The 14281-nt window shown below is 51.5% G+C and overlaps 1 protein-coding gene across 2 annotated transcripts in view; it reads right to left on the reverse strand.

The window, feature by feature from the left end:
* LOC120392396 (C-type lectin domain family 2 member D-like) overlaps positions 1-1619 on the reverse strand; it is a 33523-nt gene extending 31904 nt beyond the window's left edge. For both annotated transcript variants that reach the window (XM_039517127.1, XM_039517126.1), the window contains exon 1: positions 1246-1619. The gene's annotated coding sequence lies outside the window, so the exon portion shown is untranslated. The remainder of the gene's footprint in view (positions 1-1245) is intronic.
* Between the last annotated feature and the right edge of the window lie 12662 nt (positions 1620-14281).

Here is a 14281-nt window from a genome sequence, read left to right on the forward strand (position 1 = left end):
TCTTTCCTCGTATAGGACCTGTTCCAAACCCCTAATCATTTTAGCTGACCTTTTCTGAACTTTTTCTAATGCCAGTATATCTTTTTTGAGATGATACCACCACATCTGTACGCAGTATTCAGGGCCGGCTCCAGCCACCAGCATTCCAAGCTGGTGCTTGGGGCGGCATTCTACAAGGGGTGGCAGTCCCCCTTGTTTTGCCCCCAAGCAGCACGCCGAATTGCCGCCGCGCGCGCGCGGGGGGGGGGCGGGGGGCAGTCCGCGTGCCCTTAAGGCGGCAGGCGCGTTTCTGCGGCAGCAGCAATTCGGCGGCAGCTTCCATGTTTAGCTGTCCGGGGCGGCTTCAGCTAAACACAGAAGCTACCGCGGAATTGCCGCTGCCGTGGAAACGCGCCTGCCACCCCAAGGGCACAGGGACTGCCCCTCCCCCCCAGGGCGGCAATTCGGCGCGCTGCTTGAGGCGGCGAAAACTGTAGAGCCGACCCTGGCAGTATTCACACCATGGATTTATATAAGGGCAATAAGATATTCTCTGGCCTATTCTCTCTCTCTTTTTTAATGATTCCCAACATCCTGTTTGCTTTTTTGACCACCTCCCCCTCACCAAAGCTCCCATCCTCCTTTATTGTAGGGACTCCAAGCAACTCCCCCCACTATGCCAGGGCTCTGTGCCCCCAAAATCCTCCCTCCCCACATACAAGGATCCACCAATCTGCCCCCATGCCAGGGCCTCTGTGCTCCCCCTCCCACACACCAGCCCCCACAATGTCCCCTCCCCAGGGCTCTGTACCCCCCCGCCCCACACACACACTCAACTCTTTAGCTCTGGGCGATCAATCACCCAAGGTGCAACCTGCCAAGCTCCCCGGGGACAGGCCAGAGCTGAGCTGGGGGGTGACGCTGGAAGGTGCTGCCAGCACCCGGCTCTTTGCTCCCCAGCCCAACCCCGCCCTCCTGCAGCCGATCAGCTGCAGCTCCCCAGAGTCAGCCTGACCCAGAGAAACGCCCCCGAGCCGAGCGCTGCCCCCTGCTTGGCTGGGCCAATTCACCGCCCTGAACGCGCCTCTTCTCCTCCCTCGATCCGCTCCCCCAGGACCCAACCCCCAGTCCCTTCCCGGGTGTTTCCCCCGCACCCCTGGGGGCTTGAAGGGGGTTTTCCCTCTTCTGCCTCCAGCAACCACATCCCTTTAAGAAATCCACTAACCCCGCCCCCCCAACTTCCCCTGGACACGAGCCACCACTTACCCTGATCCCAAGCAGCTGCAGCGAGTTAAATGCATTGGGTCTGTTCCAGACAGTGACCATCTGTAGGACCCAGAGATTGACCCACTGCAGCATTTCAGCCCCTCCTGCTTTTATCTCCTGAGTCCTCCCACTCCTTCTCCCATTGGCTGTTCGGGATGGCGATCGGAGCGGTAATGGCAGAAGGGGGGCTGCAGAGGAGGAGAAGGGGGAGAGCTGGATGGACAGAGCTGGTGATTAGCTCTGTGTGATCTTGCTGGTCTCCGCTAGCCCTGCTGGGATGCTGCTAAGCACTGGAATAAATTGCCTAGGGAGGTTGTGCAATTTCCAGCACTGGAGAGTTTTAAGAGCACGCTGGACAAACACCATGGGCTAGAAAATACATATTCCTGCCATGAGTGCAGGGGGCTGGACTAGGTGACCTCACAAAGTCCCTTCCAGTCCCATGATTCTATGCTGGGCCCTCTGCCAACCTTCACTCTAACCAGCCCAGTTATTTTCGCACGTGGGAATTAACCCTCACAAGGCCACAGAAAAGAGGGAACCCGAAAGCCACAAATGAGCTCCCAGCTGCTGTGGGAAACGGGCTAACCTGATCCAGGGGCACTGCATTAAAGGCAGCCGGTCTAGCACAGGGGTTCTCAGGACAAACTTTTTGGTGGCCTCAGAATGCAGCCACCAACTCTTCCTGGTGGCCATTCTCACATTTCTTCCTAAAATACTTAATTAGCTCCCCACAGGTCACTGAGTCACAGGACAACAAACACCAGATCCCAGCTGGTGTGTTAGTGTCGCTCCATGGGAGTCAATGGGGCCAGATCTCCAACTGCTGTGGCCACTCCTCCGCCCCAGACACCCAGCTGGTCTGAAGGAGAACTTAACCAGTTGTATCCTCCTTCCTGATTAGAGTACTGGCTGGGATCAAGTGACTGCCGTGCATCTAGGCTGAGTTACTTGTAATTTTACATAATTAGACTGTGGAACTCATTGCCACAGGAAGGTGTCGGGGCTAAGAACTTTGCAACATTCAAAAAGGATTGGACCCTTTTATGCATAAAAAGAGCCCCCTGAGTTACAATAGTTCATGCTAACAAATTGTGGCAGGGGCTGGGTTCAGGGCATAGCTCAGTCTAACGATTAGAGACCAAGGTCTGACCTAATGTCCCACAGATTATCCCACATCTCCTGCTGCACCTACATTGGCCTTTGAAGCATCAGTTACAGGCCAGAGGCAGGGTCCTGGGTTAGATGGACCTCGGATCTGGTCTGATCCATTCTGGCAATTCCTATAGGAACTGCCCCAAGTATAACAGGTGCTGCGACTTCTGCCTGAGCCTGCAGACAGCCTGAAAAAATCGCTCTGAGATATGAACTATTCTCCACTAAGCGAGATGATGCCTTAAATATTAATGTTGTGAGTTATGTCACTGCTCGTTAAAGCCTGGGAACAAGAAGAGGAACAATTATTGTTATGAAAATCCACATTAGCAATTCTTCTAGTGAGGAATGATGGACTAGCTGGGGGAGGGGGCAGGCACGGAGCGTGTCTCAATTAAGATGTGGAGGCTTTTAACACCACTTGCTTTGGTTAGAAAAGGGAAACAATCAGTTTAATTTCTCTGATGTGGGAACACGGGGAGTCAGGCTGGGTTTCGCACCAGTTTAAAAATGCACCCTGGGAAACCAGCACAACCCTGATCCCAGAACAAAGCCAAAGTCTCTGGATGTGCTGAGCAGTTTTGGCCGTGGGCAGCCATGTTGTGAAGGGCTGGCTCGGCGCTCGAGGCGTTGCCATGGTACCTGGAAAATTTAGATTTAATTCCTGACTCTGCCACAGACTCCCGGTGAGAGCTTGGGCAAGTCACAACGTCTCCACAGCTCAGGTCGCCCGACTCTACGGGGCAGGGACTGTCTCTTGCTGTGTCTGTGCAGCGCCCGGCACAATGGGGCCCTGATCTCAGTTGTGGTCTCTCTCAGGGTGCTACAGCTGTTAGTAACCGTTCACCCCAGCAGGGTGTGCCTAGTGGGGAGCTCAGTACAGCACAGGGCCAGATGCCAGCAGTGCAGAGAAGCCCCCGGCTCCAGCCCTGGGGGGGTCTCCATGAACCCCACCCATTCCCAGTAAGCGATGGATGAATCCTTACTGTGGCTGGCAGAGACAGGGGGAGCCAATGCCCTGAGCACCCGGACAGCAGCTTATAACAAATCATCAGCACAGCCGCTGCTAACCCAGCCCCAAAAGGCAGGCGGTTAGAGGGGAAAAGGGAACTGTTCCCATGGGCACCTCTGTCCCAGTGCCATGTCCCTCCAGGGTCCCTTCTCCCAGGGACGATCCAGCAGCCCCTGGCCGATACTCCAGACAGAGCTCAGGCTTGTGTCTGTGGTCTCACGAGGGCCTTTCTGCACCATCCTCCTTCCACCCCACGTGCATTTGCCCCACTCTGCCCCACATCGCCTCACTGCCACCCCCCATCCACAGCAATCCCTGTCTCCGTTTTACTAGCACAATCTCCTTGTGCAGCTCTCTGAGCAGAGTGACGCAGCGACCTCTGCTGGTTACATCCTACCCCTCCAGCTCGGAGGTGTCAAACCCATTCAGAGGAGAGGGCTGGGTTCACAGAACCCCATAGGGTTAGACGGGACCACAAGGGTCACCCACTCTAACCCTCTCCCAAGATGCAGGATTTGTTGTGTCTAATCCATCCAGGACAGATGGCTCCAGCCTCCTTTCGAAAACCTCCAGTGAAGGAGCTTCCACCACCTCCCGAGGCGTCTGTTCCATTGCCCTGCTGGTCTTCCAGTTAGGAAGTTTTTCTTGAGATTTAATCTAAACCTGCCATGCTGGTGTTTGAACCCATTGCCTCTTGTTCTGCCTCTGTGGCAAGACAGAGCAACTTTTCTCCATCTTTGTTATGGCAGCCTTTCGAGTATTGGAATACTGCTGTCAGATGCCCCCTTCTATCTTCTTTTCCAAACTAAACATACCCAGTTCCGTCAGCCTTTGCTCACAGGGCTTGTGTTCCATCCCTGGGGTCATCTTTGTCGCTCGCCTCTGGATCCCTTCCAGTTTCTCGACATCCTTTCTACACATCGGTGACCAAAACCGGACACAGACTCCTCCGGCTGCCACTTCGCTGTCTTGGCCTGACCCCTTCCCCCCACCCCTCTTCATTGGAGAGCAAATCTGGGCCAAAAACTGAACATGCTTCAGCTTTCAGCTGATTTTGTTTTCTTTTGGTTTACAGCAGTTTTTTAGGGGGAAAAATCAATATCAGATAAAAATCAGTTTTCTGTTGCCAACCTGAAAACAAAACATGGTGGTTTTTTTCCTGTTTTTCACAAAACAACATTTTTTTCCCCTTGAAATTTTTGACAAAAAATATTTTTCCCTCCACTTTCATGGGAATTTTCCCCAGGAGAGGAAAGGTTTCCTGCTATGCGTAGCTGCAAGCCAAAGTTGTGTGTGTAAGAATTAAATTAAATCATTGTCCATGCTGCTAACTCTCAATTCTATCACAAACCTCAGAATATTTGGTGCTTTTCTTAAAGCGCCAGCTCCTGGAGCCATGTGATTACATAAGAATCTAAGTATTCATTTTATAATGCAAATTCCTTGCCTGTTTGGTTCCATAGGACAGCTTGAAAACATGATCAGAGTGGGCCCTAAATGCTCAGAAACCAGAAGGCAAATAAAAGTACCCTCCACAATTTATTTAAAAAACCCATAATTTTGAAGCCAATTTCATTATTCGGGGGCCCGATCCATGATTTTTAAACACTTGGGGTTGACAATACTGATTACGGGCTGCATCAACGTGTGGTCTGGTTACCTTCCATCTGTACTATAGCAGTGCAATCGATCTGGGCATGAAGCCAGCTCCCACAGGACAGTATAATGAGATTTCAAAGCCCTGACAGCATGTTTGCTTAGCAATAGGGATTCCCATCCTCCACTCTCTGCTCTCCCCAGAGAATATCACATCAAGCCTAAGATCTCCCAACGCACTTAACGAATTGGGCCCAGGGCAGCTAAAAGCTCAACTCCACCTCTCTGCCACAATAGAGCTCCCTGAAACACGGGTTCCATATATACGGCTGGGTGAAATTTTTCACACAAAGCTTTTTTCCCCTGAGATAAATGCAGATCCAGCGACACCAGAATATTTGGCAAATTCATCTCGGTTTTGCCAAATTGTCTCAGTACAAATAACAAACCAAAACTAACTCCAAACAAGTCAAAATGTTTCATTTTTTTACCTTTTTTCAACACAATGTTTGGATTCTTTGGTTCAAAGAGACTTGTAGCTTCAAAAACTTCCTTTCATTTTATTGAGAAAATGCTTCAAATGCTCAAAAGAAAAAACACCACAGTTCATTTTGGATCCAACAAAATGTTTAATTCAACCCCAAATTATTTTTTTTTCAGTTTTTTGATTCACCAAAACTTTCAAAGAGTTTCATTTTTCAGTTCAACCCAAAATAAATGTTGGTATTTTTCAGACTGGCCAGCGTCCCAAAACAAATCCATTATTTGCCCAGCTTTATCTGCATCTCACTGTGCAGAAGACAGAGGTTTCTTGGGGTACATCTGCAGTGCAAAAGAATCCTGCAAACCCGCAGCCGTGAGTCTCAGACCCTGGGTCTACAGACTGAGGTTTATGGGCCTTGTGCCACGTTGATGTTCCCGCTCAAGCGCTGAAACCCAGCTGGGGGCGGCTCTCAGACCCTGAGCTCCAGCCCAAGCGGGAATGTCTGCACAGCTATTTTTAGCCCTGTAGTGTGAGCTGGAGACTTGCTACAGCACATTTGGGTTTTTGCAGTGTGGACGCACCCTTGGGGGCCGGACGGGGCTGTGGAACGAAGTCCAGCAGGCCCTACGAGCTGCCCCAGGCTCAGCGCTAAGGGGAACTTCGACCTGCCTTCACTAATGCCAACAGAAGCCCGGCTGGTAGAAATCGACCTGGAAAGTTCCCCTCTCCCGGCAGTAGGGGGCAGCGTGTGTCCATGCGGTGCCCGTTCACACCCCTAAAAGCGATGCAGAGTGTGCTGAGCGTTGGCAATAGCCAGGCTCTCTTCACTCCCTGAGGTGCCCCGCAAGCCAGGAGAGAGCTTTCCCCAGGGGCAGATGATCCGATAGCTGCAGGGTTACGGCCCCTCCCTCGGAAGCAGCTGGCACTGGCCACTGGCAGAGACAGGATACTGGATGAGGGCGACGTCAGGTCTGATCCAGCCTGGCAGTCCCTGGGAAGCCAGAGGTTACCTGCCACTAAGTGATTTGTGTTCTCTGGCTAAATCGCCTCTGCAGAGCCGCCCCGACCCCCACTCCCAGCCCCCCACCGCCGAGAGTTACAGGCTGTGCCTGCGGTGAGTGAGCAGCTGAGACACAGGATCATTCTACAGGGCCTGGGGGATTTCCCGGCTCTGAACAAGCTCCCCCCTGACACCTAGCGATGAGCTGGGGGGAGGAGACCTCAGCACCGGACGGTATTTGCATAGACACACCCACTCTGCCCAGGTAGTCAGCAGACGCAGCTGGGTCGCCAAACTGATCGATTCCGGCTGGTGCTGGGTTACAAACCCTTTTAGTGCTGAGTGCGAGAGCACTGCGAGGGCCATCGTAGGCTGCGACAGATCAGTGGGACTGATTCTGGGCGGCACCTGCTGAGGCTCTGACCCTCTCAGAACCCACTGTTCCCCTCACCAGGGCCGCCCAGAGGGGATTCAGGGGGCCTGGGGCAGGGCCGGGTCTTCGGCGGCAATTCAGCGGCGGGTCCTTCACTCCCTCCGAGGCTTCCGCTGCACTGAAGGACCCGCTGCCAAAGACCCGGAGTGAGTGAAGGGCCCGCCGCCGAAGTGCCGTTGAAAACCTGGAGCGGCTTGCAGGGCCCCTACAGGGCCTGGGGCAAATTGCCCCACTTGCCCCCCCGGGCGGCCCTGCCCTCAGCCTGGTGTCAGGGCAACCGAGCCCCCTCAGGGAGTGGAGAATGGGGGTGTCCGGGGCTGGCTGGGAGCTTTCGCTTGACAGAGCCAACATCTGCCAGAGCAGAGAGAGGAAATTCAGGCTGGAGCCTCTGACCGTCGCCCCATCAACCACAGGGCTGCAGCCGGTAACCCCAGCGCGTGTGTCTCTGAGCCGCCCTCCGCCCCGGGCACAGCCAGTGGGAACCCAGCTGCCGTCCCAGCCCCTGGGGATCCAACCACACGGCTCAGCACAATCACAGCCAAGGTCAGAGTGACCCACCCAGCGCCCGGCGCCACTACGCAGTGTCTGTGCCTGCAGGGAGCTGGAACAGGGAGACGTGGGGACGCAGGGGCAGCAGCCGCCCCTGAAACTTTGCTGCCCCAAGCATGTGCCTAGAGCCGGCCCTGCTTGTAGGTACAGAGACCAGAGCCCCTCAGTCAGGTCCGTCTTGGGGAGCAGGGAGGCCAGAGCCCCATCTGGGCCTCCCTCCATTTCCCCAGCCAGCTCCAAACTGAAACCCCCTCCAGCCCCTCCTCTGCCTTTGTCTCTTTCCCGGGCCAGGAGGCCACCTGATCTCTTTGTTTTCCAACACCTTCAGTTGGCACCTTGCAGGGGAGGCGCGCAGGCCATCAGTTGCCAGGAGACAGGGTGTCGGCCATTCTCTGTGCAGGCAGGATCACACTGGCCTGCCAAGGCTCTGCAACAATCACACCCCCTTATCCCACCACATAGATAATTAAGAACTGCATAGGGGAAACTGAGGCACCCATTTCGATTTCAACGTTTACATTTTCTATTGCGATGCATAATGTAACATGAAGAGTTTCACCCTTCTCAGAGCCAATCGCTTTGATTTTTTCTAAATGAAATTGCATTGGAATTGGCCTGTTCCCACAGAATATTTTGATTTTGTCTGACCAGCATTTTCCCATAAAAACCGCTCCATGTGGAAATTTTCAACCAGCTCTACTTAATGGCTCTTGTGCATGTGCAAAGTGCGTTGTGCTGCGAATGGGAACAGACTCCCATGGGCACAAAACAGCATCTCCCTTGTCGTGTTTTAGTTTTGCAATTGTTCACTGTTTCAATCCATTCATCTATATGTAGAAATATCTTCAGCCACCCTTGCTTTGTGCAAGGCCAGGCCGGTTAGCAAACATCTGAAACCACCAGTTCTGCACCAATTGACCATGGTTTTTGGCAACACTTCCAGCTCAGTCTCCAGCTGACAACTTACTTCTGCAAACTGCTTTCCATGGCCACGCTAGGGGGTCACTTCATGGTTTTCAAGCACCAAGCCAGTGTCTTAACTCCAAATCCTGCTCTCCTGAGTGCAGGGCAATGGGTGTATTTCAGCTCAGCACTATAATGGGACTGTCTGGCCTTGGTTCTCTTCTGTGCCATTGGCCGGGGCTGTCGCTTCATGCACACTCAGAGCAGGGGGGTGTCACTACAGTGATGATGTCAGACTGTGACTGGGAGATGTAAGATCCAGCCTTGGCCACAGTTACTCTGCTGCTGGCTGGGAGACAGAACTGGCTCTTCCTCGGTGCTCCTGAGGAATCAGCCTTTGCTCCAGAGACAGCCCTGCCCTGGCAATGCTGGGGGATGTGATCAGCTCCTCCGCAAAGCTGGTTTTGCTGCTGTGTTTGCATGTGAACAGGACCAGGGATTTTGCACACAGGGGAGGTCTGGCGTCCGTAGGGCAGGGTAATGTTGCAATAAACCGTGCAGATGTTTCTCCATTGTGAAGCTGGACTCTCCAGCCCAGCTGCAGGGTTCGTTCTAGGTCTCAAGTCATTTGACATTTTTGGTTAGTTAAGTTTGCAACGGCCCTTGACAAACTAGCAAACAACAAGCCAGGCCATCAGCAGGTGTAAATTGGACCAACTGTTCATTGACGCCAATGGAGCTACGGCCGATTGACACGAAGTGGGGATCTGGCCTGGGGCTGGTTTGAGATCAAGACCAAGAGAGTGTAGAAAAGAGCATTCGCTGTCCCTGCGGCTTTGCCCACACTAGGAAATGTGCACAGGCCGGATAAGGTGCCTGAGCAATGCAGGCAGTTGCATCTGTCACCATCAACGGGTGAATTTCCCAGAACAATCAAGGCCTCTAGTGAGAGGGTCTTAGCTGAACAGACGGAAAACAAGGGCAGCTGGTTGTGGAGATACAGTGTAGCCAACTCCCCATGATTAACACCGCTTGTCACAGTCTCCCCTCCCTCAGAGGAAGCACATGGGGCCTGGCTCTCAATCACACAATTCCTGAGGTTGGGAATCAACACAATGCATTCAATCAAGGAGGAAGGTTCAACAAATGAAGAGCCTGCCCCAGTGCTCCCCTTGTTCTGGGGGTCTGCATGAGGCCCTCATCAGAATTTAGAGCAGCCTCGGGGCTGCTCTAATTTACATTCTGCTCCCCATGGGCCCTGACCAGCATGGGCTAGCTATAGGGCAGTGTGCTCTGGGCCCCCCCGAATTAACCCCCTATGCAGGAGGCCTGAGAGCACGGTGTTTGCAAGGTCTTTACAACAGCTCCACACCAGCCATGGAGATCCCTTGCATAGGCTGTTTCCAGGAGGCTGTTTGCATCCATTGTAAGGTGCATTTATACTTCCAGAGCAGCACAAAGTGACCTGATTGTGATGGAGAATCAGGCCTGAGTGACACCTGTGCACAGAGGGCGAGGGGAGATTCTACTTTGGGAATGTCTCAGTCTCACTTTGCACAAGTGTAAATGGCTTTGACAAGGCAGAGAGCAGGGCAGACAGACCCCATGTGTCAGCACGAATAATCCAGCTACCCTGGCAGGGGCTGGTGGGCTGAGAAAGGCTCTGCAGTAACCAAAGCCTCAGGTTTCCACAGGTTCTTAGAATGCGTTCAAACCCCCTGGGCTAGAGAAAATTCTCATTGACCTAACATGAAGGGGCGAGAGGTTCTGCACATATCCCAGGTGAAGGACACACAGGGGAAGGTTGGTTTTGTGATTGAGCCAACAGGCTGGGGATCCGGAGATCACATTTCAATTCACGGCTCTGCCACTGAGTCCTTGGGTGACCTGGGACAAGACTTTGTGCCTCAGTTTCCCCAGGTGTAAAATAGGAACAAGGCTCCTTCCTTTGTCTGTCTTCTCTGCGTCAGCTAAGCTCTTCAGGGCAGTGTCTGTTCCTGTCTACACATAACAATACTCTAGCTTATGCCAGGAGATCCAGCGAATGGCAGAGGGGCCAATGGAGTGGTGATCCACACCCCGACATTCCCCCTGCATCAGTGGCGGAAGGAGCAGGCTGTCGACATAGTAACCCAGCGCCTCCAGCATTACACCACCAGGGCAATTCTCCACAGACCATTTCCAGCCAGAATCCAGAGCCTTTGTGCCACCCGAGTGGAGCGACGGGGACAGACGGACCCTAACCGAGAATCCAGCGCAGCATCTCCATGCCCATGGATGTCCCACATGATTTGAGAGAGCTCAGCTGGGGAGGGAACAGCCCTCAGGTTCCAGGTGGTGCTTAGCCACCCACAGTAAATGGTCACTCAGCTTCTGTCCTGAGCAATGAGAGAGCTGGGGAGGGGGCAGCAGTAGCTGAGATCAGGGATAGCTGCTCTACAAGCTTCTAGACCTGCTCTCTAGAGGTTCCCACAATCACACGTGTGCCAGTGAGCAGTAGCGGCCGTCTGGCATAGGGGTGGCTGGTCGCCCAGCACAGGAGGCGCCAGCAGAGTAGACTCTGGTGTTAGGACTCGAGTGGGTAGAAAGGTTTTGAAAGTCGAAATGTTGATGAACATTTTTTATGAAACTTTGATGGATTAAAGGGACGCATTTGGGGCACATTGTTCAACCTGCTCCCATGTAAACCTTACAACGGAATGTAGATTACTAACATAAACCAGGACGCAGGACAAGTTTCAGGACATTGACACTGAGGTACTGTAAAAGCGTTCGGGGCTTTCACAGGGCCGCCTGGGAGGGTGGGGAAGTGGGGAAATTGGTTCTGAGCCCCACAGGGGCCCCCACGAGACTATAATATTCTATAGTATTGCAACTTTTTTTATGGAAGGGGCCCCCAAAATTGCTTTGCCCCAGGCCCCCTGAATCCTCTGGGCAGCCCTGGGCTTTCACGTCTCCCTTGCTAATAATGGACGTCTGTTTTGTATCTGACGTTGAGCTAACTGAGAATGGAAAGCACCTGAAATCATTGCTCCCAGCAGCGCTCTGACATAAGCCAGAAACCACAGCAGGTAACTGCGCAGATACAGTCAGTTTCACACTGTGAATATCGGGCAAGGTGACAGATCTGAAGCCACTCAGGAGGAATGGCCTTCGGTACCACGGGACATCCTCTGACTCAAAACTGTGTCTGAGATAATTTAGGAGCCTAAGGGCTGGTCTGCACCAGAAGCTCTCCCATCAGTGGTGTAACATGTCATTCACGGGGACGCAGTGGGTCCCACCCCGGAGCAATGTACCTTATACCGAAGTAAGTGGTAGTTAGACAAGGTCTGAGTCTCTGTGACAGGGCTGACGATGGGACAGTTCTAAAAAATCTTCACTGAGTTATTTTACCTACATGGGGACATTTCACACCCAGGTCTTTATTACGTGCCACTAACGTACTCCCATGCTCGGAACTTTTCCATGTTTGAAGAGATGGGAAATCATAGCAATAGTATATTTATTATTATTGTTGCCCCTTTGTCCTGAGCAATTTGCCCATATTCAGGGCCTTGTAGGGTTGTTTCCATTACAATGAGAAATCAGTGACATGAGTCAGGTCTATTCTCAGTGTAATCTCGTGTATTTCAGAAGAATGTCCACAGAGTCCTTGTTTCCATGAACACAACAGAAACAAACAGCCACAGGCCTTGTTCTTGCTCAGAAATCCCTAAGTCTGCCCCTCCATTGAGCTCTGTGCCCAAAAAGCTCAGTCTCTCTGCTCCCTCTCAGGGCCCTGCTCACAATTCTTTGCCCTGGTTTCCTGCCTCTAACTCAGACCAATTGCAAACCAGCCTCCTAGCCCCTGCATTTGCAATCAGGGAAACCCCTTGGCTCATGTGGCTTAGCTCTACCCTGCCATGCGCCTTGGATGGTCTCTCCATTGTCTCCAGCTGCCTTTACTACAGAACAGGTGTTTAATGGCTCCTTCCATTGAGTTGGACAGCGGGTGCTTAGCCACCCATGGACCCCGCCGAGGTCTGCGGCTGTCGTAGGAGCAAAGACTCACTTCATGGTGTCCATCTCCCAGCGTAGTGGTATTTTTGTGCCGCATCTAGCACAGTGTGCAGCATTTCTAGCAATGGAAGGCCCAACCTAGAGGCTTTTGTTGCTTTGATGCTTTGTTTAGTAATAATAAGGTGGAAGGATTTAAAGAAGAGTTGGGAATGATTTAGGCAGCAGCACATCCAAACAGAAGAAGGGAAATCTCCCATCTGCCTGACTGATGGTCTTTTCATTCATTAGGGTCATGGGCTAGTCAAATGCAATTTTCTCTGTGTAATCGGAGACAGGGCAGGGTTGAACTGAAGCCCCAGGGGTCTGGAGGCCTCCGCAGTTGCCACAGAGAGGAATTGCTTCATGGGTCATTGCGCAATCACATTGGCAGGGGAAGCTCCTCAACCGAAGAGGTGGTTGCTTTAGCTCGAAATCCAGACATTTCATAACTCAGGAGTCACAGCAGAGCAGAGCTGGGCAACATTCTTCATTGCAAGACAGATGTTTCTGCGAGAAAATTTCACCTTTGACAAGAATTTGGGGGAGTTTCATCAGAAACCAAAAACGTTTCCATTTTCAGCAACCAAACTCCTTTTTTTTTAAATTATAAAGCAACTGAAAATTTTCAACCAATCTGGTAAAAATTCTCAACACCACCAAAACATTTTGGCCAAAAAATTTCATCTGGGTGTACCAGCCAGTCCTCACAGGGGTGTTTATGAGAATAAATAGATTCATGATTGTGAGGTGCTCAGATGCTATGGTGATGAGGACATATAAAGATGTCCCCCATTTCATTGTTAATTATTAGAGGGGTAGCCATGTTAGTCTGGATCTGTAAAAGCAGCAAAGAATCCTGTGGCACCTGATAGACTAACAGACGTTTTGCAGCATGAGTTTTCGTGGATGAATACCCACTTCGTTGGATGCAAGTAGTGGAAATTTCCAGGAGCAGGTATATATATGCAAGCAAGAAGCAAGCTAGAGATAACGAGGTTAGTTCAATCAGGGAGGATGAGGCCCTGTTCTAGCAGTTGAGGTGTGAAAAACAAGGGAGGAGAAACTGGTTCTGTAGTTGGCAAGCCATTCACAGTCTTTGTTTAATCCTGATTAAACTACAGAACGAGTTTCTCCTCCCTTGGTTTTCTCACCTCAACTGCTAGAAGAGGCCTCATCCTCCTGATTGAACTAACCTCGTTATCTCTAGCTTGCTTTCTTGCATATATATACCTGCCCCTGAAATTTCACTACTACTGCATCGGCGAGTGGTATTCACCCACAAAAGCTCATGCTGCAAAATGTCTGTTAGTCTATAAGGTGCCACAGGATTCTTTGCTAATGTGAATCAGGAGGGATTCATTTATTAACAAGCTGCTCTGGGATCTGCATCAACAACAGAGGCTCCATTCCAGGACATGAACTCACAGAGTTCTTAGGCCTCCCATTGCTAGAAATGACCAGAATGTGTTGTCACAGAAATATGGGTCTTTCACACAGTGGCAGAGGAGAATCCCATTGAAAAACATAGCGAATGGTTGTAAAAGGACAGAAAACGAGATGTGTATTCAAAAGCAGGAGTAGGGAATGACATTGGTTTGATCTCATTTTCTCATATTGCAATAACCACTGTTACTCACACCTTCTTGTCAGCTGTTTGAGATGGGCCGTCCTGATTATCACTACAAAAGTTTTTTTTCCCTCTTGCTGATAATAACTCACCTGAATCGATTGGTCTGGCAACCCCCATTTTTTCCATGTTTTTTTGTGTGTGCGTATTCCTACTGTATTTTCCACTCCATGCATCCGAAGAAGTGGGCTGTAGCCCACGAAAGCTTATGCTCAAATAAATTTGTTAGTCTCTAA

Source organism: Mauremys reevesii, unplaced genomic scaffold (genome assembly GCF_016161935.1).
Source record: "Mauremys reevesii isolate NIE-2019 unplaced genomic scaffold, ASM1616193v1 Contig1, whole genome shotgun sequence".
In the NCBI taxonomy this organism is placed as follows: Eukaryota; Metazoa; Chordata; order Testudines; family Geoemydidae; genus Mauremys; species Mauremys reevesii.